Source organism: Erinaceus europaeus, chromosome 2 (assembly GCF_950295315.1).
Source record: "Erinaceus europaeus chromosome 2, mEriEur2.1, whole genome shotgun sequence".
Classification (NCBI taxonomy): domain Eukaryota; kingdom Metazoa; phylum Chordata; class Mammalia; order Eulipotyphla; family Erinaceidae; genus Erinaceus; species Erinaceus europaeus.
Window position 1 is genome coordinate 78,425,493 of NC_080163.1, and position 24,970 is coordinate 78,450,462.

Genomic DNA, 24,970 nt, shown 5'->3' on the forward strand with positions numbered 1-24,970 from the left:
GTGACATATACATCATCACCACTATTAACATTTTAATGTGGTGCCAGGGATGAAACCCAGGGTCTCACACATGCATAGTATGTGCTTCACAGCAGAGCCACCTCCTTGGTCTCAACACATTATTTAGTCTCTCAGACTGTTTTTTTTTCCATCCTTACAAGAGAAGGATGACAAACTCATGGGGCTTTTATGAGACCCAAAAAAGATAGTGAGCCTAAGTGCTTAGCACATAATAATCACTCACTAATGTGATTGTTAATGTGATCACTAGTAGTGATCTATCACTACTGTATAATACTAAGCAGGCACACCAAGCCAAGCAGAAATGTGCAATTTCTATTTAAATAACCATCCAAAAGAAGATTAAAACAAGACCCTGACTTTAACCTTTGGAAATCTGAAGAGACTTTATAAACTGGGGAGGGAAGGAGTGAAAAATTCATTAAGAAAGTCAATAAACAATAGTGCTTTACAATGGATCTCCAGGATAACTCAGATTCCTTTCTCTTCATTTTACAACACTATCCAAAGTTTCAATTATCTATCCATTTCCCCACTAGCAGTTGATGCTCCTCCAAGACCTTTTAGTATATAAAAATCAAAAACCATCACAAAATGAGTCGGGTATTATTACTACTATTGTCAAAAAAAAAAAGTTTTTACATAGGATTGATGCGGTTTATTTCCTGCCATCTTCTTTTCACTTTGAGTGTCAGCCTCATGGAAATTATTTACGAGGGTACCAGTACCCTGCTTCCACATCCAACTGGAGTCTTAGCAAGAAAACAAACAAAAACCGATAACAAAACACGCACACAACTAACTGCTAAACTGCATAACTGAAGGCTGAGTCAGTAAGAGATCTCTCTCTCTGGTTCTCAGACTACTTCAACAACTGATATTGGATACTGCTTAATGACATCACTTTTCATGTCTCAGTACCATGTTGAGTTTTTTTAAAAATGGCAAAAATTCAAGAGCTTACAGGCATTCAGGTAATGATGGTAAATAAAGCAAGCCATACTAGGCAGGTGACTACAGGGGAGTTCAGGAGCTCCCAAAGAAGCCATCCTATGCTAGCTAACCAGGCTCACCTGATCATTGCCATATGTTACCAACAACCCAGTTATTCTGGACTTAAAATGGAATTTTCAAGTGTCCTTAGACTTCTGTAGTTTTTTTTATTTTTTTCCCTCCAGGGTTATTGCTGGGCTCAGTGCCTGCACCTTGAATCCACTGTTCCTGGAGGCCATTTTTCCCCCCTTTTGTTGCCCCTGTTGCTGTAGCCTCCTTGTGGTCATCATTATTGCCATTGTTGATGTTGTTCCTTGTTGGATAGGACAGAGAGAAATGGAGAGAGGAGGGGAAGACAAAAAGGGAGAGAGAAAGACACCTGCAGACCTGCTTCACTGCCTGTGAAGCGACTCCCCCGCAGGTGGGGAACCCGGATCCCTGAGCTTTGCGCCACATGTACTTAACCCACTGTGCCACTGCCCGACCCCCTTTTATATATATATATATATTTTTCCCTTTCCTTGCTCTTGTTTTTCATTGTTGTTGTAATTATTGTTGTTGTTGATGATGTCATTGTTGTTGGACAGGACAGAGAGAAATGGAGAGAGGAAGGGAAGACAGAGAGGGGGAGAGAAAGACAGACACCTGTAGACCTGCTTCACAGCCTGTGAAGCAACTCCCCTGCAGGTGGGGAGTCTGGGGCTCTAACCTGGTTCCTTAAGCCTTCCTTGTGCTTCCTGCCACATGCGCTTCGATCTGCACTACCCTGACTTCTGTAGTTTTTATATCAAGTCTCCCCAAGTTCTAGATGTTGGCAACTAACTAAAAAAAAAAAAAATCTAAACCTATTCCAAGTAATTTCAACTTTGGAGTTCATTTAGCCTTGGGACAACTAGTTTAAACCCTTGCTCTAGAGATCTGAGCCAAACAATCTCTTTGGAAATTTCTTTCTCTCCCACAGGAACTAAAAGACTGCTGCACTTGGAAAATGTTGTAATATAATTAGTGCTCAATGGATTATTGTGAAATTAGTGCGGGAAATAATTGCTTATTTATAATCTTCAAAGGAAATGTGAAAAATAGTAGAAAGTTTTGAAAATAATTTTAAGCAGTATTCAATTAAAATATACTATTAAATTAGAAATTTAATGGCTGCTCTTAAAACATTCATTTGTTTAAGCTCAGTGATCCAAGTCTGAGGTCTTTCCCCACCATTTACCCTAACTGATATTTATCCTTTTCAGAAGTGTTTAAAACCCCAGTGCTTGGAATGTCAAATGTGAAGGGGGGAGGCAGAAAAAGTGGGAGAGAGACAGAGAGAAAAAAAACTTCAAAATGGCAATGAAATAATTTTGCTGTCTTGAGATTTTTACCTAGAATTGCTCTCTTGCTCATTCTTTTTTGACTATGATATTTGAAATTTTTGTTTAAGATATGAGGGAGAGTAAGAGTCTCTCCCAGTGATATTACTACTACCATTACTACTAATTATTATTATTTTATTTTTTATTTACCAAAGCACTGCTCAGTTATGACTTAAAGTGGTGTTGGGGACTGAACCTGGGACGTAAGAGTCTCAGGCAGGAAAGTCTATTGTATAACAATTATGTTATCTTTCCAATCTCCAGGGATATTTTATATATATTTGCCTCCAGGGTTATTGCTGGGTCTCGGTGCCTGCTCCTGAAGGCTGTTTTCTCCATTTTGTTGCTGTTATTGCTATTGTTGCCAGTGCTATTGTTGTTGTTGGATAGGACAGAGAGAAATTGAGAGAGGAGGGGAAGACAGAGATGGGGAAAGAAAGACACCCGCAGACCTGCTTCACCGTCTGTGAAGCGACCCCCTAACCCCCGCTCCTAGAGATGGGGAGCCAGGGGCTCAAACCAAATCCTTACACAGGTCCTTGTGCTTTGCGCTATGAACGTGCGCTATGAACATTTAACCCACTACGCTACCGCCCGGCCCCCCAAATATGTATTTTTAAATATGTTATTCATTTATTAATGAGAAAGGAGGAGAGAGTGAAAGAACCAGACATCTTTCCAGTACATGTGCTGCCTGGGATCGAACTCAGGACCTCATGCTTAAGAGTCCAATGCTTTATCCACTGTGCCACCTCCCAGACCACACTCCCAAAGATATTTTTAATGTGGTGTCAGCCTCATATATGTTTGACATTACTGCTGCCTTTCTGGATCAACTTTTTCATAGTTATTTGAGAGAGAGGGGAGAGGGAGAGACAGAGAAGAGACACCCCAACATCCCTCCACTATCCCTGGCTCTTCCCTACTGTTGCTCATGGTGATCTTAAGTGGTGCTGTGGCTCAGACCTCATGGATGAACTTTATGTAGTGACCAACTCCACCATCTCCTACCTCCAACATTTTTAATTCGGAGGGAAGAGTTCTTGTCTTTGAATTATATGATCTAAAAAAAATTTTGGATAGGTATTTAAGCCCAATTGTGATCTTTTATTATTTTTTATTTCTACCTTTTTTCTTTTTGCCTCCAGGGTTATCGCTGAAGCTCCATGCCTGCACAATGAATTTACGGCGTCTGGTGGCCATTTTCCCAGGGTTGTTGTTGTTGCTGTTATTGTTGTTGGATAGGACAGAGAGAAATCGAGAGAGGAGGGGAAGACAGAGAAGGAGAGAGAAAGATAGACACCTGCAGACCTGCTTCACCTTTTGCGAAGTGCCCCCCACCCATGCAGGTGGGAAGCCAGAGGCTTGAAGCGGTATCCTTGCGGCGGTGGTCCTTGTGCTTCTCACTAAATGTGCTTCTCACTATGTGTGCTTAACCCAGCGTGCTACCACCATCCCCATTATCACTTTTGAAACATATTTATTCTTGTAATATAAGAAGGAGAAATGAAATTTTCCTGACACAATTTCACTTACTTTGAATGAAGAAATCAAAAGGGGTGGATGGGCCAGGCAGTGGTAAACCCAGTTAAATGCACATAGTACTATGCACAAGGACCAGGGATTGACACCCCCCCCCCCCCCCCGCTCCTCACCTGTAGGAGAGCTTCCCAAGTAGTGAAGCAGGTCTTCAGCTATCTGTCTTTCTCACTATCTTCCTATCTCCCTTCCAGTCTCCATTTCTCTCTGTCCTATTGAATAAAATGATGGGGGCGGGGGAGAAAAAAATGGCTACCAGGTGTTGTGGATTCATAGTTCCGGCACTGAGCCCCAGTGACTGGAGGTGAAAAAACAAACAAAAAGTCAAGGGGTATTAGGGCATGTGATACACATTTTGAAACTGTCATCAAGAAAATCTGAGGGAGTTGGGCGGTAGCGCAGTGGGTTAAGCGCAGGTGGCGCAAAGCACAAGTATTGGCTTAAAGATACAGGTTCGAGCCCCCAGCTCCCCACATGCAGGGGAGTCGCTTCACAGATGGTGAAGCAGGTCTACAGGTGTCTATCTTTCTCTCCCCCTCTCTGTCTTCTCCTCTTCTCTTCATTTCTCTCTGTCCTAACAACGACTACATCAGTAACAACAACAATAATAACTACAACAACAATAAAAAGACAACAAGGGCAACAAAAGGGAAAATAAAATTACAAAAAAATCTGAATTTAGTCTATATTTCCACCAGTATTTGAATGTATCCATTTTTCCTTCAAATCTTTACATTTATGCCCACATTATAATTTTTTTATATTGCTGCCGGAGTTATTATTGGAGCTCAGTGCTAGCACTATGAATCTAATGCTTCCAGCAGCCACCCCCCTTTTTTTTCTTTCTATTTAATTTCATTGGACAGAGAGAAATTGAGAGGGAAAGTAGAGACAGAGAGGAAGAGAGAAAGATAGACACTTACACAGCTGCTTCAACACTACTACTTCAATACTGCTTCAACAAGTATTCCCCATGGAGGTAGGGAGTAGGGGCTCCAAACTGGGTCCTCCCACATGGTATTGTGAGCACTCAACTGGGTGTATCACTGCTTGGTCCCCCACATGATAACTTCTGATTGCTAATTTAATAAACAAATCTTCAGGACTTCACCACTATAAGTTGGATTTTTCAGAAAGAGCAAGATAAAGAGGCAAAGAGAAAATGGAAAGAAGTCACAGCTTCCAAACTCCATTCAGTATGGTAGGGGCTGGGTTCAAACCTGGGGCCTGTGCATGGCAAAAGAGTGCCCTATCCAGGCGAGCTATTTCACTTGTTCAAGCAAAAACCATCTCCATTGTTTAAGCCTACATTTGTTCGGGTGTAAGATTAATCTAATTCATTAAAATGGTAAAAATATACCATAACATAAAATTTACTATTTAGAACATTTTAAATAATATTTTATTTTAATGGGAGAGTGACGTAGAGAGAAAGATATAGAGATATAGATATCAGGGCACTGTTCAGCTCTGGCTAATGGTGGTGTTGGGGACTGAACCTGGAACCTAAGAGCCTCAGTCATGAAAATCCTTTGCATAACCATTAAGCTGTCTCCCCAACCCTGAAACATTTTTTAATGTGCATTTTAGTGACATGAAGTTCACGAACACTATTGTCAACTATCACCATTATTCATTTCTTTTTTTAAAAAATATTTATGTATTTATTTTCCACTTTCGTTGCCCTTGTTTTTGTAGTCATTATTGTTGCTATTGATGTCGTTGTTGGATAGGACAGAGAGAAATGGAGAGAGGAAGGAAAGACAGAGAGGGTGAGAGAAATATAGACACCTGCAGACCTGCTTCACCGCTTGTGAAGCGACACCCCTGCAGGTGGGGAGCCGGGGGCTCTAACCGAGATTCTTACGCTGATCCTTAAGCTTTGCGCCACCTGCGCTTAACCAGCTGCGCTATCGCCCGACTCCCACCACTATTCCTTTCTAAAACATTATCCTCAGAGGCCAGGGGGTAGCGCAGCAGTTTAAGCACACAAGACGTGAAGCCCACTGACCACCCTAAAGATCCAGGTTCGAGCCTCTGGCTCCCCACCTGCTAGGGGGTCGCTTAACAAGCGGTGAAGCAGGTCTTCAGGTGTCTTTCTTTCCCCCTCTGTTTTTCCCTCCTCTCTCAATTTCTCTCTGTTCTATCCAACAACAGCAATAATAACAATAATAATAATAACAACAAAAATGGGAACAAATGCCCTCCAGGAGCAGTGGATTCATAGTGCAGGCACTGAGCCCTAGTGATAACCCTGGAGGAAAAACAAAAATCAACAACAACAACAAAAAAAACCACTATCATCTTCCCCAACTGGCTTTCTGTTCATATTATATAGTAACAATTCCCTATTATCCACTCTCTGACTCCTCTAACCATTGTTCTACTTTCAATCTCTAGAAATTTGACTATTCCAAGTACTCATGTAAGTGGAATCAATCATAGAGTAATTGTCCTTTTGTGTTTGGCCCTTTTGCTATACTGGTTGAATATTTTCATGTTTATCAGTCAGTTGCATTTTTCAGTTTTCTATTTAATATTATAAATGACTGACGATGTTTTGTCTTTCCTTACTGATTTTTAAAAGATGATATATATAAAGGATAAAAGAAAACAATCATTATGATATTTTACTAGTTTGTCATCTGCCCTTTAAGTTTACTTATGGTGTTAAAAAATTAACACTATTCAAACAAAAATCAAAGGAAGGCTGTGCTTATTTATTTTTTTCAATTATTAACTAGACATTGACTTAGGTAGTTTTCCTTACAGGGTTACAAGCCAGATCTGTTAAGACAAAATCAACTTGCAAAATAACATCTTTTAAGACATCAGGTTTTTTTTTCTTATGCTCTATTTTTTTAGTTGAAGGTTTCATTATTTATTCAAAAATATACTAGCTGTTCTGCTTAACTTCTCTACTTTTCCTAGAATCACATGTAGATTCCTGGCATCAAGTGAGGTCTCTATAACAACTTTTAATTAAAAAGCTAGCAAAATCAAGGTATAAACTGGAGATCCAGAAGCATTGCCTTTTTGAAAAGTTTGCTTGCTTTCAAATTTACCACAAATGTAAAGTATACGTATGTTCATATCTATATTCATAAGTTGATGTTGGAGCATCTATAGTTTTCCCAGAAAGTACACTGACTGCCAAAATAGCCAGTTTTTGTCTTTTGCATTTTAAATAAATAAAAAAAAAACTATTAAGAGTTTTGCTCTTTACCAAAAGAGCCATGTATGGGATTGTTCCTAAACTCTGATTTTTTTTTTTCAATTAGTATCCTGGTCTAAAGCATCTGCTCAAATAAAATTCTCTATCATAATTTTGAATATTTGAAGGAAATCATTCATGGGTTTGTTTTTTACTAAGGAAATGTTTTATGTTCAAAATGCTATACAGTGGACTTGGGTAATTGCTTGAAAAATAATAAACAGGTTTTTTTTTTTTAATATAGTTGCTTACTACATGCTGGTCACTATAGTGTTATTTCTGGAAATCCCCATACAGCTCCTGATCACTCAATTTAACAATCATCAGGAGAGTGGACCTGCTTGGATTTTCCTAATAACCAACTCAAATCACTTGTTGCTTATGAATTCAGTTGAGTGAAACTATATCTGGAGAACTGCAAGACATTTTAAAAAGGAAACCCAGCCATAAGAATTACAAATTGTGAAAGACTAATTAATATTTGAAGATTTGTTAAGACAGAAAGGGCTAGAATGAATTTCACCTATATAGATATTTTATCATTGGACATTTTCTTTATGGGCTATTGTCATCTTTTTGATGGATTAACAAGACAAACTTATAAAAGGAAAAAAATTAGAAAAGACCACAGAATTTTATAATTGAGTTCTCCAGATGTCTGAATAATAATAAAAAAAATTCTCCTATTTTCACATTTCTTTTCATGTATAAGGTCCTAAATAGACCTAGCCTTTTAAAATGTTAATTAGAAATGGTAATTAGATGGTCAGGTGGTAGCACAGCGGGTTAAGTGTATGTGGTGTAAAGCACAAGGGCCTGCATAAGGATCCCGGTTTGAGCCCGGGTTCCCCACCTGCAAGGGGGGGGGTGAAGCAGGTCTGCAGGTGTCTATCTTTCTCTCCCCTCTCCGTCTTCCCCTCCTCTCTCCATTTCTCTCTATCCTATCTAACAACAACGACATTAATAACAACAATAATAACCACAACAATGATAAAACAACAAGGGCCACAAAAGGGGGAGAAAAAAAGGGACTCCAGGAGCAGTGGATTCATGGTACAGGCACCTACACCCAGCAATAACCCTGGAGGCAAAAAAAAAAATCTACTCTGTAGGCCACCACCCCTCAAAGCAATGCAAAATAGAAAACCAATCCACTTAGCATGCTACTGTAAATTCCAGGTCTGTACCTGCCTGCATAGAACTCTTTCTTTCTCTTTGAGGGTCAGTTTCTTATATTTGTACCAGAAATATATTGGGAAAGGGTGACCACACCTGACGTAGATCCGTCAGCTCCCATTAACTCTTTTCACCAAGGCTCTGATGAATCATTGGCGAGCTTCATCTCAAGGGTGAAGAGAAGCTTAGAGAGAAAGGTTTATAATCCTGACGTCCGCACACTACTCCTGCACTCTATTGTCTGGGAAGGCATGACACCACAATTCCGTCAGGCATGCCTTAATCTTAAACACCTACACCCAGATAATTGGATTCTAGCGACACAGGAACTTACATCAGGCAATTATGGGGCACCTGCTACGAAGCAGGTCTATGCAGTTGCCCCACATAAGCAAAACAGGGCCTGCTTTCAGTGCGGTCGCCAAGGACATTGGCATAACCAATGTCCTGATAAGTTGCAACCACGCCTCCAGTCAGGGAAACCACGCCTCCAGCCAGAGCAACCCCGCTTTCAGTCAGGGAGCCAGAGACCACGTACTGTTTGTCCAAAATGTCGTAAGGGGTTTCATTGGAAGAGAGATTGTTGGTCCCAATTTCATAAAGATGGTTCGCCCCTGAATGATACAAATTCGGGGCCTGAGATTTTGTGGACCACTCCTGTTTTAGAACGGGGCCACCCTTCTATGACAGTAAAGATTGGCAATATTCCTTTTAAATTTTTGATTGACACGGGGGCAGAAAAGACGATTTTAAGGCAAGAAGAGGTTCCCCAAGATTGGGAACTCATCCCTGGACCCAGTTTACATGGAATAGGAGGGATGACCAGAGCATTTTGCACACGAGACTCGCTCATGTGGGAAGACCCAGAAGGTTCTACCGGACACTTCCGCCCTTTGGTAGCTAATATTAGCACCAACTTACTGGGCAGGGATCTTCTGGAATGTCTTGATAGGATATCCACAGACGCCTCTGCAGAGCGTAAAACTCATTCCCGCGATACCAGGTCTATTCAGCACCCCCAATACTAAATGCCACTGTTCGTAGCCAAACACCCCGCTTAAGCTGGCTTTCTAATGAGCTTGTCTGAGTGGAACAGTGGCCTTTACCTAGGGATAAGCTAAAAATTTTAAAAGAGCTCATCCGAGAGCAGTTGTCCTTGGGACACAGTCGTCATTCTTGAAGCCCATGGAATACTCCTGTCTTTGTGATTAAAAAGCGCTCGGGAAAATGGCGCCTCCTTCAAGATCTCCGTGCAGTAAATAAAACCATGCAGGTCTGGGGCTCCCCCCAAAGGGGTTTGCCTCTTGCTTCTGCAATTCCCACGGGAATTCCAATCATAGCTATTGATATACAAGATTGTTTTTTCTCTATCCCCTTGCATCCACGAGATTGTAAACGTTTTGCCTTCTCTGTTCCGTCTATTAATAACGCCAGCCCTGCTGATAGATTTGAATGGGTGGTGCTGCCCCAGGGTATGGCCAATAGTCCTACAATTTGTCAGGAGGCTGTTAAATCTGCTCTTGTCCCATATATACATAAGGGCCTTAATATTTTTCATTAGACAGATGATATTTTAATATGGGGAAAATCAGATACAGATCTCTATGCCTTACGTGATTTTCTCATTCCTGCATTAAAGAAAAGCGGCCTTAATGTAGCCCCTGAGAAGATACAGCTAATCCCTCCAATATCCTTCCTAGGTTCAGAGATTTCTCTAATGCAAATTCGTCCCTTAAAACCTAATGTTACCTTCCCTTCTAACCTTACTCTTGCTTCTTTACAAAGTTTTCTAGGAAATTTAAATTGGCTTAGGCAGTATCTCTATCTGCCCACAAGCTGCCTCCAACCACTGTTTGACCTGTTGAAAGGAAACAAACAGCCCTCTTCAAAACGTAAGTTAACTCCTGAGGCCTCCTTGGCACTGGAAAGGGTTAACCAGGCCCTCCAGGACATGCACCTTGTTCGATTCTAATCTAAACCTTCTAATCTTCAACTCCACCCCCACAGTAGTAGGGGCACTGTGGCAAGACCATGGGGTTCTCGAATGGCTTCACACGCCAGTAGGAGGAGCTCCAAGACTCCTCACTGAGATAGACGCGTTAGCATTCATGGTTCACCAAGGGAGAAATAGGTCTGTGCAGGTCTTAGGGAAAGAACCGGATTTAATCATTCTGCCCTTTTCTCTCACAGATACAGAGTGGCTTATACGCCATCATTCCCGCTTTGCCATAAGCTTCGTGGGGTTTCCAGGACAAATAGATAACCATTTTCCTTCTAATAAATTGATAGCTTCTTTACCTCTTCTGCCTCTACTAGCACCTAAACTTTTCTCTCGGGATCCCATTCCCTCTGCTCCTACAATCTTTACTGATGGCGGAAAAAGGGGAGCTGCTGCCCTTATATATTACCCAGACAAACAATCTCCTAAACCTCTCTTTACTGAGCTTCCTGATAATTCCCCTCAGTACAAAGAACTTTATGCTGTTTTCCTTGCACTAAAAGCTGTACCAGAATCCTTCAACCTTTTATCTGACAGTGTGTATACTGTTAACTTACTTCCATGGCTTGCTCGTTCTTATGTGAAAATTGATGACAACCCACTTTCCCCTCTCTTGATTCAAATCGCCTCTATGCTCTGTTCTCGAACCCAACCACTGTATATTCAACACCTTCATTCCCACAGCCCTCTTCCTGGTTCCCTGTCCGAAGGGAATGCCGCAGTTGACCATCTTGCCTCCACAGGAACTTTCCCAGTCTCTGTCTCTGATGCTGCTAATTTTCATTCTCTAACCCATGTTAATCTTAAAGGCCTTAGAGCTCGATTCCCTGATGTTCCTGTACCACAGTTAAAACATATCCTCGCTACATGCTCTTCTTGTGCAAGTCTCATAAAGACGCCTGCTATCCAGACCCTTGGGGTTAACCCCTGAGGTTTAAAAGCTAATGCTATTTGGCAAATTGATGTCACCCACATACCAAACTTTGGCAAACAAAAATATGTGTTTGTCTCAATTGATACCTTTTCTAAATTTATGTGGGCTACAGCTCAGACAGGAGAAAGTGCTAAAAAGCTTGTAAGCCATATGCTCTCTTGTTTTGCCGTTATGGGGGTCCCATTATTTTTGAAAACAGACAATGTACCTATGTTTACAAGCAAACAATTTAAAGATTTTTGTTCCCTCTGGAATATTACTTATACCACGGGCATTCCCTACAATCCACAGGGACAAGGCATTGTTGAGAGGGCCCATCAAACTCTGAAGGCTCAACTAAATAAAGATAAAGGAGGAACATATCCCCCCAATATCCAGCTAGCAAAAGCCTTAACTACGTTAAATCTCTTTAATATTTACAATAACTCGGCCTTACCCCCTATTATTCTTCGCTGGCAAACACCATCTACCCTCCCATCTATTAAGGTCAAATGGAGAGACCCACTTGATAAAATTTGGAAAGGGCCTGACCCATTATTGACCATGGGAAGGGGTTTCGCATGCATTTTCCCTCAAAATTTCTCTAAACCTGTCTGGGTTCCTGCCCGCCATGTCCGACAATACCCTCAGGATGGCACAAGCACTCTCCCGAACTCTGCAACTCTGAAACCCTCTCTCGGGGTTCCCAGGGGCGGGCCAAGCGGGCCCACGAAACTAACTGGACTGATCCAATTCTCTTGGCGGGGGAGGGCTAGAACAAACCAATGTAAAGCATACAACACCCAGCAATAACCCTGGAGGCAAAAAAAAAAATCTACTCTGTAGGCCACCACCCCTCAAAGCAATGCAAAATAGAAAACCAATCCACTTAGCATGCTACTGTAAATTCCAGGTCTGTACCTGCCTGCATAGAACTCTTTCTTTCTCTTTGAGGGTCAGTTTCTTATATTTGTACCAGAAATATATTTTTCAGAAATTCTAAAGTTCTTTTTTTCTTTTCTAGATTATCTTCCCTTACTGAGTCTTCACTAAGTATCTGATGTAAATCCTATGCTTATTCATAAATTCAGGCCATACAGTTTGGTTTGGTAGAACTTAAAGGATTTTCATCTAAAGGACCTTAGATGAAACTCTTCCTCCTTCTTCTCTCTCTCTGTGTGTTGCTGTTCTAATGTTCCAGACATATTTTGATTTCTGTTTTCCCATCTGGATCTTAAAAATGGAATTATTTCTGTCACCATTTGTGATTTCCTTCACACTTTTTAAAAACTAAGAATAGACTTCCACTTCTAATGCACTTAATCTTACTTCTAAATTTATTCTCCCTTCCAAGAAACCTATTGTGATTATTAGAAAAGAATACTCTGGGGGTCGGGGGTGGCGCAGTGGGTTAAGCACACGTGGCGCAAAGTGCAAGGACCGGTGTAAGGAAGTATCCCAGTTCGATCCCCTGGCTCCCCACCTGCGGGGGAGTCGCTTCACAGGCAGTGAAGCAGGTCTGCAGGTGTCTATCTTTCTCTCCCCCTCTCTGTCCTCCCCTCCTCTCTCCATTTCTCTCTGTCCTATCCAACAATGAACAACATCAACAATGGCAATAATAATAACCACAAGGAGGCTACAACAACAAAGGCAACAAAAGGGGGGGAAAATGGCCTCCAGGAGTGGTGGATTCATGGTGCAGGCACGGAGCCCAGCAATAACCCCGGAGGAAAAAAAAAAGAAAGAAAAGAATACTCAACAACCATTCCAAAGTACTGATGATAGAACATTTTGGAACCAAACCTTTCCTCACTGTGACACAAACACTTATAAAACTATTTTTAAAAGATGATAGTATGTGTGCTGCCTGTCTTGTTTCCTTGCACCACAACCTCCTACATCTGAGCCATTATCTAGTCTGTCTGGTATGTAATGATATTCTGCATTTGCATAATGCTCTTAAATATCAATTTGACTTCCTATAAACATTCAATAGTAGAATAGCAAAATATTTTATTGTATTTTCTTGTGGACACTTTTTCTTTCATCTTCAAAATTAGGGTCATGCATGATTTCACTCATATATATTTACAATCACATCATAATTTCAAGATTGTTTTAGTGTGTGTTATTGCATCACACAGAAACAAACGTATTGGTTATTTGGTAATTTCCTTCTTGCTATATAAAAATATATTTCTCAACAGTTTCAGCTGTATTTTGAAACGCCATAATTAATTTCATGCTCATTGAGTCTGAAATATTTTTTTCCATCATAGTTTTCCTCCTCCAACTCAGAATTATTTAGAAGTATGTCTCTTAATTTCCAGGCTTGTGAGATAGCTTCCAAATATCTCTTCACTATTGGCTATTAGACCAATTTCACCATGGTCAGAGATCAAATTCTATATGGTTTCAATTTTTTCACATTTTTGAAACTTAGTTTATGGCCTAGTATACATACTATATTATAGAGGGACTCAGTATGTTAGAGCACAGAACTTGCATGTTTGAGACCCCAGAATCCACAAGTTCAATCCTCGGTATTGGTATGTCAGTGCTGAGCACTGCTCTGTTCTCATTCTCTCTCCTCTATAAAGAGTAAATCTTAGAAAAGAGTTTATGTAATTTTTGATTCTAGAATACTCAAACCAATTACTCTAAAGAGCAGCCCTTCTAACAATGCAATATGATTTTGAATAAATTCTCATCAAATATTTTTAAGAACTGTTGAGTTTTAAAGAGGAAAAGAATATCTCCAAGAATAGAGGGTAGGAAGACAGTTACCAAATTATCAGTGGCTGGAAATGTGAGGGAGGGTAACATGAAATAAGTGTACAAATTCATTTCATTTATCAGTAAAATTAGAATTATAAAATCTCTGAATACTGAAATATGTTGCAAGCCACTTGTTGGCAAAATACTATGTGAACTCATAGTGGCCCAAAATGACCTGAGTTAACTTGAAATTATGTATTATTTTTATTTCCCCCCTTAGTATGAATGATCCCAACTGTATTATAGTCTGGACCAAACTATGGATTTAGAAAAAGAACTGGGGTTTTCTAGGAGTTAAGAGGAAGAAAAGTATGAATAGATTTGTGTGGTCTGGAGGTACACAGTGGCTAGGGCACTGGACTCTCAAGCATGAGGTCTTGAGTTCAATCCCCAGCAGCACATGTGCCAGAGTAATGTCTGCTTCTTCCTCTCTCTCTCTCTCTCTCTCTCTCTCTCTCTCTCTCTCCTGTCTTTCTCATGAATAAATAAAATCTTTTAAAAAAGTATGAACAGATGAATCACTGAGGATACTTAGAGGTGTGAAATTACTCTTACGATGTGATAATGGTATACATTTATCAAAATGATTGATATACACCAAGAGTGAGCCCTAATTTAAACTATGAACATTGTGGGATGATAATGTTTCATATAGGCTGAACAAATTTCAGTCTGGTGGAGACTATTGACAATGGAAGAATCTCTCTCTCTATGTTTGTTTTGTGTAGGAAAATATATTTTTCCCTCTATTTTGTTATGGAACTAACTAATCTGGGGAAAAAATAGCCTACTTAAAATATGAGGGGAGGTTGAGAAAGCAGTCAATAGCATGTGATAAAGTCAAATATATGCCTTTTAGTGCTCCAGAAGGAGTTAGTGATCACCTTAGTCACTGGTAAGGCGTAAGTGAGCATGTCTACCAGCTTCCTTCAGTCACTGTCAGTCACAATCAGTTCACAACTAGTCATTTTCTTCTTCATTAACATGTCTGCATACATGTTTGTATCTGGGAGCAAAACACAAGTAAGAGGGGTTTTTTCCCCTCTCTCTAAGCTATCATGTAATGGAACATATCAGTTGCATCATATGAACTATTCCTTAGAACTGAGCTTCTAAACAATATTCTCCATCTATTGGGGTGGGGGGTCAGTGAGAAATCCAACCCAAAACTCTGACCTAAATAAGTCTCCAGCAAGAACTGAAAAATGGCAAATGTAAAACCAGCCAGCATGCCTCATTAGTATGCATGGATCTCTTTTCCTTCTCTTCAAAACGCATTTAGTGCTTCGCTGTACTAACAACTTTGTGACCCAAATTGTTCTACCCTAGTAGCTTTTATTCCTTTCATCACCAATCTCATTTGTTTAATTCAAAAAAATAAAGTTTTTTTATTCTGATTTTCACTTCTTTCTTTTTTTTTTTTTTTTTTGCCTCCAGGGTTATTGCTGGGTTCAGTGCACCATGAATCCACTATTCCCAGAGGCTATTTTCCCCTTTTGTTGCCCTTATTGGTTCTTAATGTTTTTGCAGTTATTATTATTGTTGTCGTTGTTGTTGGGTAGGTTTGACAGAAATGGAGAGAGGAGGGGAGCCAGGGGCTCCAACCTGAATCCTTATGCAGGTCCTTGCGCTTTTCACATACCCTGCTGTGCTACCGTCCAACCTCCTCATTTTTTGTGTTTAATGCTGATAATGCTAATACTTCTGGAGAGGAAGAACCTTGTACTGAAAATATGCATGTTTGATGGAGTAGGTCTACTGCAACTGAGGCTGAGATTAAGTTTTACATAGTAGGGTTGTTTGTTTGTTTGTTTTTGCTTCCAGGGTTATTGCTGAGCTTACACTAGGAATCCACTGCTCCTGGTGGCCATCTTTGTTCCATTGTTGTTGCTGTTATTATTATCGTTGTTGTTGCTGCTGCTGTAGTTGTTGTTGGACAGGACTGAGAGAAGTTGAGAGAGGAGGGGAAGACAAAGAGAGAAAGATAGACACCTTCAGACCTGCTTCACCATTTGCCAAGCGAGTCCCCTGTAGGTGGGGAGCTAGGGGCTCCAGTTGGGATCCTTGAGTGGGTCCTTGCAGTTCGCACTATGTGCACTTAACCTGGTGCGACTACCCGGCCCCCAGGATCCTTTTGATTGAGTAAACTGGAGTTTCAAGGATAGACCACACAAGTTGTTCACTATTAATGAAAGCCTACATGGAAAGATTTCAGTGACTAAAGTCCATGTGTGTATGTGTCTGCAATACATACAATGAGTCCAGATATGTTAGTATTTCTTCAGAGGCAAAATAGTTTTGTCTGAAGACCTAATCTTAAGTTTTCAGACCCAATGCTCTCACTTCTCACTATTTTGGGCATTTCCTGGACAGTGAACACCCAGTTTGGCAGTAATGAGGCAAATACTTATCCGTTAATGATTGGAAATCTCTCAGCAGAAACAAGATAGAGAAGGAAGAATCTCATTCTTATGTCTGACAAAAGTCTAATTCAAGTCTATTTTCAAAATTCCTCTATTTGTACTTTTAGTTCAGATATTACACTGGATATGCCGTTTTATTCTCCTTAGTTTTTTGCTCATATTCTCCCATCCAAGTACTAACCAGGCCCGACCCTGCTTAGCTTCAGACGAGATCGGGCTTGTTCAGGGTGGTATGGCCGTAGACTTTTGCTCATATTCTATTCTTTTCCTTTTCCTTCCTTCTTTTTTCTTTTATTTCTTTTCCATAGCTGGGGTGTGACCACCATGGGTTGCCTTTTTCTGATAGTCAGGGACAGAGACAGAGAGACAGAGGGAGAGAATGGAAAGACACCACAGCACTGAAGCCTTCCTCAGTGTTGTAGGGGTCAAGCCTGAACCTTGGTCACAAACATAGCAAAGCAGGCACCTTCCCTGATGAGTCATCTTGCCAGTCCTGAACCCTATTTTTTTAAATTTCCCTCTAATTCCAAAACCGTATGAATAAACTGCCCCATTATAAACATTCTGAACATTAATAATCTTATTTGCAGAACTTGCTTTTATTTCCTTTCTAGGAAAAACTATTAAATTCAACTTTTTTTTTTTCTCCCTAGCCTTTTAGTGAGGCAATGTTCTGATCATGGTTACTTCAAATTCATTTTTGTTTGTTTTGTTTTGTTCTTTTGGTGGTACTGGGGCCTTGAGTATGTGTGATTCTATCAACTTTTTGTTTTAACCATTCATACGTGTGTGTGTGTGTGTGTGTGTCTGTGTGTGTAGAGAGAGGGGGGAGGGGAGGGGGAGGGGCAGGGGGGAGGGGAGGGAGACCTACTGACCAACCAACCATAGCAGTGCTCTAGCATCCATCCAACCTCCCTGGGTGCCATGTGCCATGTGCTGTTCCCAGATGGTGCTGAGTTTTTACACACTACCACGTAAGCTAGCTCTTCAATAAGAGATAGCTTAAAGCATCCTTAAAAGCTTAGTATTTATCCTCTGCATTTATATCTCATTTCATTTTACATAATATGAACTGTTTTTTTTTCCTCACTCTACACAAACCCATTCAAACTTTCATTCTTCCTAACCAAGCATGGATAGAATTATTTCTCAAGCTCTCTTTTATAGTTGATTATCTTTTTATTCATCAAGGACCTATATACTTTACCAGCCTTAATACTAGTTGGAAGAACATATGTATATATAAGAAGGAATGAGCTATGAACAACTAAGATACCAGCTAATTAGAACTGGGGGAAAAAAAAAACAGGTGATCGTTAGCAAAAAACCTATTAACAGTGGCTGTGATCTTAGAGCTTCTCATTTTTACTTGATTTGGGAAAGTTTGCCCAAGTGAATTATTTTCAACATCTGAAATTTTATTCTTTTGGTAACAATACTTGTTCATAGAACACATCTAAGGGATACAATAATTATCTCCTGAGATCTATCAAGTCTAGGCCAGTTTTAAATCCACTATTTGTCTCTGAATAGTGAATGTTATCCATAAAACCAACTGACTATCTCTCATGGTGGTGATTAAACAGAGGGGGATAGAGTAGAATAGGGAGAGAAAGAGAGCCTATGATACATGCATATGCATATGACAGAGAATATATATCTTCCCTCAACCCTCTTAGTAAACTTAACAGAAACAGAAGAAAAACGAAACTATGAGTTGGGCTGGGAAGAAGCTCTACAACTTCTATTTTTAACAAACCTTCTTCTTCTTCTTTCTTTAATATAAAAGGTCCCACACTTTTTTTTTCTTTTAGAATTTATCTCAGCTTTAAAGTAATTAAGAAGTCACAGCCTAGGAGAAATGAGAAGAAAAATTTCAATTGCATTGCCCAGTAGGTGCAATTCTTCCTCTACAGGTGTGTTCCTTTTTTCTAATTACATTAGGCAGAGACAGAGAGGGTGGTAACTAATAAGGGTTTCATTGTCTTCCTCTTTTTCTTTGTTGCCAATACTTTAATTACTCATGATGATACACTTTACAATGAGCTCTGGAAGATCTGAGGTGTGGAACCCTAGTCATGTGACTCCCTAGTACAGACACAGGACTGGCTGTAAAAGAAAGAAGCTGGGATGGCTTTAATATCCTGTTAGACAGAAGCATGACAGATTAGGGGGGACTCCTTCCTTCTCAGGAAACCAGGCCTCTGGCTATAGCTTTATCTTTAGTTCAGTCTTAGATCTTTATAAACACTTTCCCCCTGAACTTTAAAGGACCTGTGCTTTTCAGCAACAGTTTAATGTGCATGAAACAAAACCTCAGATAAAGGGTTCAAGCATAAAATCTTATTGAAGGGTCCAATTTCTCAAGAAGTTTTCAACAAACTCAGACTTTATGTCCAGAAAAATACTTCAATAGAGTATTTTTTCACCAGAGAAAAGAGCAGCCTTAAACAAACAAGAGCCTTTAGAAGTAATATTGAATCTCAGTGGTTTTCAAGAAATACAATTTTCAACATATTCTTTTTAGGGTAGGTTGTAAAAAAGGTCCACAACTAAGTGTTTTGAATAAGTTATGCATGAAGATGGAGCAATAATTAGAAAGTATAGGAATTAGAACCATATGATGATGAAATGTCTGGGGAAGATGAATTATGAAGAGGAGAATTTAAATCCTTATAAAATATGGATAAATGTTTTTTTTTCAGATGTCTGAAAAAAAAAATCGGTACCCAGTTAAGTCCCAAATACATAAAAAGGCACATCATACTTATTTCGAGGAGTTTCACTCTTTTTACACATGTTTTAACTAAATCACTAATTTAATGAAGTATCATTCGAAAATAACAAAAGTGTGCTTTATGAATGATGATCGGGGACTGAGCAGTAGCGCAGCGGATTAAGTGTACATGGTGCAAAGCACAAGGACTGGCATAAGGATCCCAGTTCGAGCCCCCAGCTCACCACTTGCAGGGGGGTTGCTTCGCAGGTGGTGAAGCAGGTCTGCAGGTGTCTTTCTCTCCTCCTCTCTGTCTTCCCCTCCTCTCCCAATTTCTCTCTAAAAAAAATCTTAAAAACTTTTTTATAAAGGATGATCAATAATATGTATTGTCAATGCTTTATACTTCCTGAATTTTCTTTTTTTTTTAACTTTTTTAAAATATTTATTTATTCCCTTTTGTTGCCTTTATTTTACTGTTGTAGTTGTTGGATAGGACAGAGAGAAATGGAGAGAGGAGGGGAAGACAGAGAGGGGGAGAGAAAGACAGACACTGCAGACCTGCTTCACCGCCTGTGAAGCAACTCCTTTGCAGATGGGGAGCCTCACTCAGCCCTTGTGCTTTGCACCACGTGTGCTTAACTCTCTGCCCTTAACCCACTGCGCTACTGCCCGACTCCCTATACTTCCTGAATTTTCATCTCTTAAATAGTCTAATCCTCCCTTTCCTTTTTTTTACTACCAGGTCACTGCTAAACATGGACTTCTGGTGGTGCTGGACATTGAATCCAGAACCTTTGGTGACTTGGACACAAGTCTTTCTGCATAATCACTTCTTCTTCTTCTAGCATTTGCCCTTCTTCCGTAGCCAGTCAACAGCGTCAGGTTGAGCCTGATGTAAAGTTTCAAGACCTCCTTTGAATCTGGAGAGGTGGCAGTCGTTGACTATGTGGGTCATAGTCTGTCTGTAGCCGCAGGGGCAGTTCGGGTCATCTCTGGCTCCCCAGCGATGGAACATAGCGGTGCACCGGCCATGGCCTGTTCGATAGCGATTGAGGAGGGCCCAATCATAACGTGCTAGGTCAAAGCCGGGTTGACGCTTGCAGGGGTCTGTGATGAGGTGTTTGTTCTTTACCTCAGCTGACTGCCAACTCTGTTTCCAAGAGTCTGGAACAGAGAAGTTCAGTGTAGGCGTAGGGGACCAGATTGGGTGACGAGACGTCAAGCGTTGGACAGGGTGGGCGAAGATATCTGCGTATATTGGCAGGTCCGGTCGAGCGTAGACGTGGGAAATGAACTTAGATGATGCCGCATCCCGACGAATATCTGGCGGGGCGATGTTGCTAAGAACTGGCAATCACTGTTATCTTCCCTTTAATTATTATCATTCTTATCCCATCTTAGCCAGAACTTAAGCAGCTTGTCTAAGGTTACACAGTTCAAGAATTCTATGTACTTTAAAATCAATGTAACTGAATAGTGAATCTAGACACTGACCCTAACAGACAAAAAATACAAATTTTATTAAATGTAGTGCTTCATATCAAAGAAGGAATAATGAATAACTGTTTATTACCTGAAGTTGAGATGTCTGCTTAGTCATCTGGAAACAAAGTGATCCCTAGTCTACTATTTCCCAAATGTATCAAAAGTTAAAAGTATAAAACTAAAGAACATATAGTGTGGCTTGAATGACAGGGGTTGGTGGGTAAAATGTTATACTATCTGCATTTACTGTTTGTTAAAATGATATATGATTATTAAATATTAAGTTTTTAACTAAGGATTATAGTTTCATATATATATATATGTATATATATGTGCACAACACAAATCCACCGTCAAAGTTTTTGTGACATCACGCCAGCTGAAACCTTCCATCTATTCCCTTTCCCACTCCTCTATAATTATTTTATTTTATTTGTTTTACTTTGAAATATGCTTAAAACTAGTAAAATAGCCATATAACAGAATTCTATACAAACTTAAAAAAAAGAAATTGGGTGCATCTTTACACATTTACTCCAGATCTGGGTGCCAGCAGTTTCTGTGTGGTGAGCACATGACAAAAAAATATCTCCCAAAAGGAAAAAGAAAAAATTGACAAAGAGATTATATGGTAGGACAGGGCAACAATTTTTAGTCTTTAGCCCTTAAGTACTATAGTTATAATAAATATCTTAATTTACCTTTTCATATGTTAGACTTAATAATCTATTTATGCTTTATAGGGGAAAAAAACCACATTCTCCAAAAGCAGGTGTTTCAATGCCTCAATAAGTTCAGTAATAAAATATTGAGATCAACAACAAAGGCAACAAAAGGGAAAATAAATAAATATAAAAATTTTTGAGATCAATACTTTCAGTTAAATAAAACATTCTAATCTTTGTTTTGGGTGTCCCCATATACATTTTTTTTCTTAACTTGTTTTTTTATTGGGGTTAATGGTTTATAGTGCATTGTTGAAACATGGGTTCTCATATATTTTTTTTAATTTAATTTAATTTAATTTAATTTAATTTTTTTGCTTCTAGGGTTATTGCAGGGGCTCAGTGCCTGCACCAGGAATCAACCTGGAGGCCATTTTTCCCCCTTTAGTTGCCCTTATTGTTGTAGCCTTGTTGTGGTTATTATTGTTATTGTTGATATTGTTCCTTGTTGGATAGGACAGAGAGAAATGGAGAGAGGAGGGGAAAACAGAGAGGGGGAGAGAAAGGCAGACACCTGCAGACCTGCTTCACAGCCTGTGAAGTGACTCCCCTGCAGGTGGGGAGCTGGGGGCTCCAACCGGTATCCTTACTCAAGTCCTTGCGATTTGTGTCACGTGTGCTTAACCCGCTGCGCTACCGCCCGACCTTCTATCAAATATTTTAAAATATAGTTTACTGCACTAATTCATAGCTTTTTTTTCTTTGTTAATTATAAGAGCACTGCTCATCTTTGGTTTACTGTGGTGCTGGGGATTGAACCTGGGACCTTTGGTGCCTCAGGCATGAAAGGCTTTTTGCATAACCATGACGCTATCTCCCTAGCCCACTAATTTATAACTTGAAGGCAAAATCTTTGTGAAAAAAAATCTTGCTAAATCAGGTTACCCTCAAATTTGAGACCTCCTGGTAAATCATATTTATTTATGAAAAATGCAGTAAGTATGTTATTTCATAGTTCACAGGACAAATACAAACACCTAGAGCCAAGTCAGTGGTAACTCTAACTGAATATATTAACTATGAGCCATGAGTCCAAATAGAATGAGAAATTTCCTACTAATTTTTAACAAAATTGAAACAATTTTAAATAGATGAAATGGGCATCAGTCTTGCTTAATTTTTCATTCTCCCCCACCCTCTTTTTAATGTTTTAAAAACAATGTGCTTTCTAGATTTATTCTGAATCTAGCATGCCTGTTTTTGTGACTTTTAAAATTTGAGGAAAAATATGGAAATTACTTTTCCTGTTTTGCTTAATTAGCAAGAATAGTCAGCTCAGAAATTTAGCAAGCACAACGAGAAGGTTAATTTCAATCTATATATTATAAAAGCTAATCAAGCCCCCCTCCCCAACATTTTCTCCACATTGTCCTACAGCACCTATCATCGGTTATGACCGCCAAAAACCATCTCAAAAGGATTTAAGTTACATTCACACAAAGGATATTGACTACATAGGCTTTCTTTCCTTTCTTTTTTTTTTTTTTTTCCTCCAGGGTTATTACTGGGCTCAGTGCCTGCACCATGAACCCAGTGCTCCTGGAGGCCATTTTTCCCCCTTTTTGTTGCCCTTGTTGTTGTAGCCTCATTGTGGTTAGTATTATTACCATTGTTGACGTTGTTCGTTGTTGGATAGGACAGAGAGAAATGAAGAGGAGGGGAAGACAGAGAGGGGGGAGAGAAAGATAGACACCTGCAGACCTGCTTCACCCCCTGTGAAGCGACTCCGGGGAGCCGGGGGCTCGAACCAGGATGCGCTTTGGGCCACCTGTGCTTAACCGACTGCGCCACCGCCCGACCCCCTTTTCTTTTTTTTTTTTTTCTTTCTGAAATTCTTCCCGCTGTGCCAAATGATTAGGGGGTTATGAGGTTAGAGAGTGTTGGAGGTGGCAGATGCTTTTTATATAATAGCTCTAACTTTACCTTGCATTGTTCTGCTAAGTGAGTCGCCCCTAGGAAAACTCTTCACTTCCTTCCCACCAAAGCCTAGAAGAAGCCATCAAATATTTTCTCTTGGAAAGTCTGACTCTTGAGTCATTGGTGGACTACAAATTCATACACTTCCCATCTCCTTCCTTCCAGGGTGTAATCATAGTTACTGGTTAGGAGGAGGAAAGGGCTGGGTTCGTTCATTTATAAACTCGTGAAGGAAAGGTTATGAAAATCCAAAAATGTTCCTCTATCTGATTTGGCTAAAGAAATATTTGCAAATCAGAAGTCAAGGATTTAAGAAGAAAACCTTGCTCAGAACATCCCTAGGCAGGATGCAGTAAGCCTGTAATAACTATTACAAAACCTACTTAGGCACAACTTTTCACCTCTGCTCCCCCTCCATGTAAAAACCTCAGGTGAAAGTCTATTTTCAAATAACACATTTGGGATAGAAAGAATAGACACTTTCTTCAGCTTTTGTGAGGGCATAATATATATGTATTTCCAAGTATGAAGGTTAGACTAAAACACTAGGATTAACTGTAGTGACTGGAATTTGATACCTAGACAGGAAGTGTAAACAATTGTGTGAATAGTGTTCATGTAGAACCTTCATACTGATTTACCAGGAGCTTTTTGGAACTTGTCATGCATGTCACACTGACCTTACAGATTCAATTACCTGAATCATTGGAGGCTGGATAGTTCTCTGCACTATAATTTACAAATCAAATCCAGGTACCCAATGAGATTATCTTTCCCCCTTTTTGATATAAATGATCAAGTTGGAAACACTCTGAGACTCTAATAACTCAAAGAATCATTGGTGATTGAAAATTTCTTACATGCAATTTGAGGAGTTGGAGGTTAAAGAAAGTGCAAGTGGAAAGTGAAATTGAGTCTGAAGGAGTGTAGAAAAGTAAATTCACCATAGGGAAGACCTTGTGCTTTTGCAAGAGGTTGCTAGCAGTTAGCTTCAGAGGTTACAATAGGGATAAGTAGAGCAATAAAAAAAGAGATGGGGCAGTGATTAAGTTAATTTAGCATTTGAAAAATAACAAGGATTTGCTAACCACCACATAGCTTATTCATTGGCTTCCAAATTATAGCCTAATTTAGCTTGATTTAAGCAATTTGGGTAAAGAAGGGTCAGACAGACTGTCCCCTCCCCCAAATAAGAAAGATACATTCTGGCTGACCAATCAGGTGGCTCTGAGGGTAAAGAGGGTAAAGTCGGATTTATAAACATGAAACCTGGGTTTCAACCCCAATGCTGCAAATGCTAGAGCACTATTGTGGACTCCCTCTCCCATGAAATAAAACAATTAAATGGGGCGTTGGGAAGTAGCACAGGGGGTTAAACGCACATGGCCCAAAGCCCAAGGACTGGCATAAGGATCTCAGTTCAAGCCGGGGCCTCCCTATCTGCAGGGGAGTTGCATGAAGCAGGTCTACAGGGGTCTTTTTCTCCCCCTCTCTGTCTTCCCCTCCTCTCTTAATTTGTCTTTGTCCTATACAACAACAACAGCTATAACAACAATAACAACCACAACAATGACAACAACCAAAATAAATAAATAAATAAATGGGAAAATGGCCTCCAGGAGCAGTGAATTCGTAGTGCAGGCACCAAGACCCAGTGATAACCCTGGAGGCGAGGCAAAAAAAAAAAAAAAAAAAAAAAAAGCA

At 39.9% G+C, this 24,970-nt stretch overlaps 1 protein-coding gene across 6 annotated transcripts in view; it reads right to left on the reverse strand.

The window, feature by feature from the left end:
• DLC1 (DLC1 Rho GTPase activating protein) overlaps positions 1–24,970 on the reverse strand; it is a 438,486-nt gene that overhangs the window by 61,589 nt on the left and 351,927 nt on the right. The window lies entirely within an intron of this gene.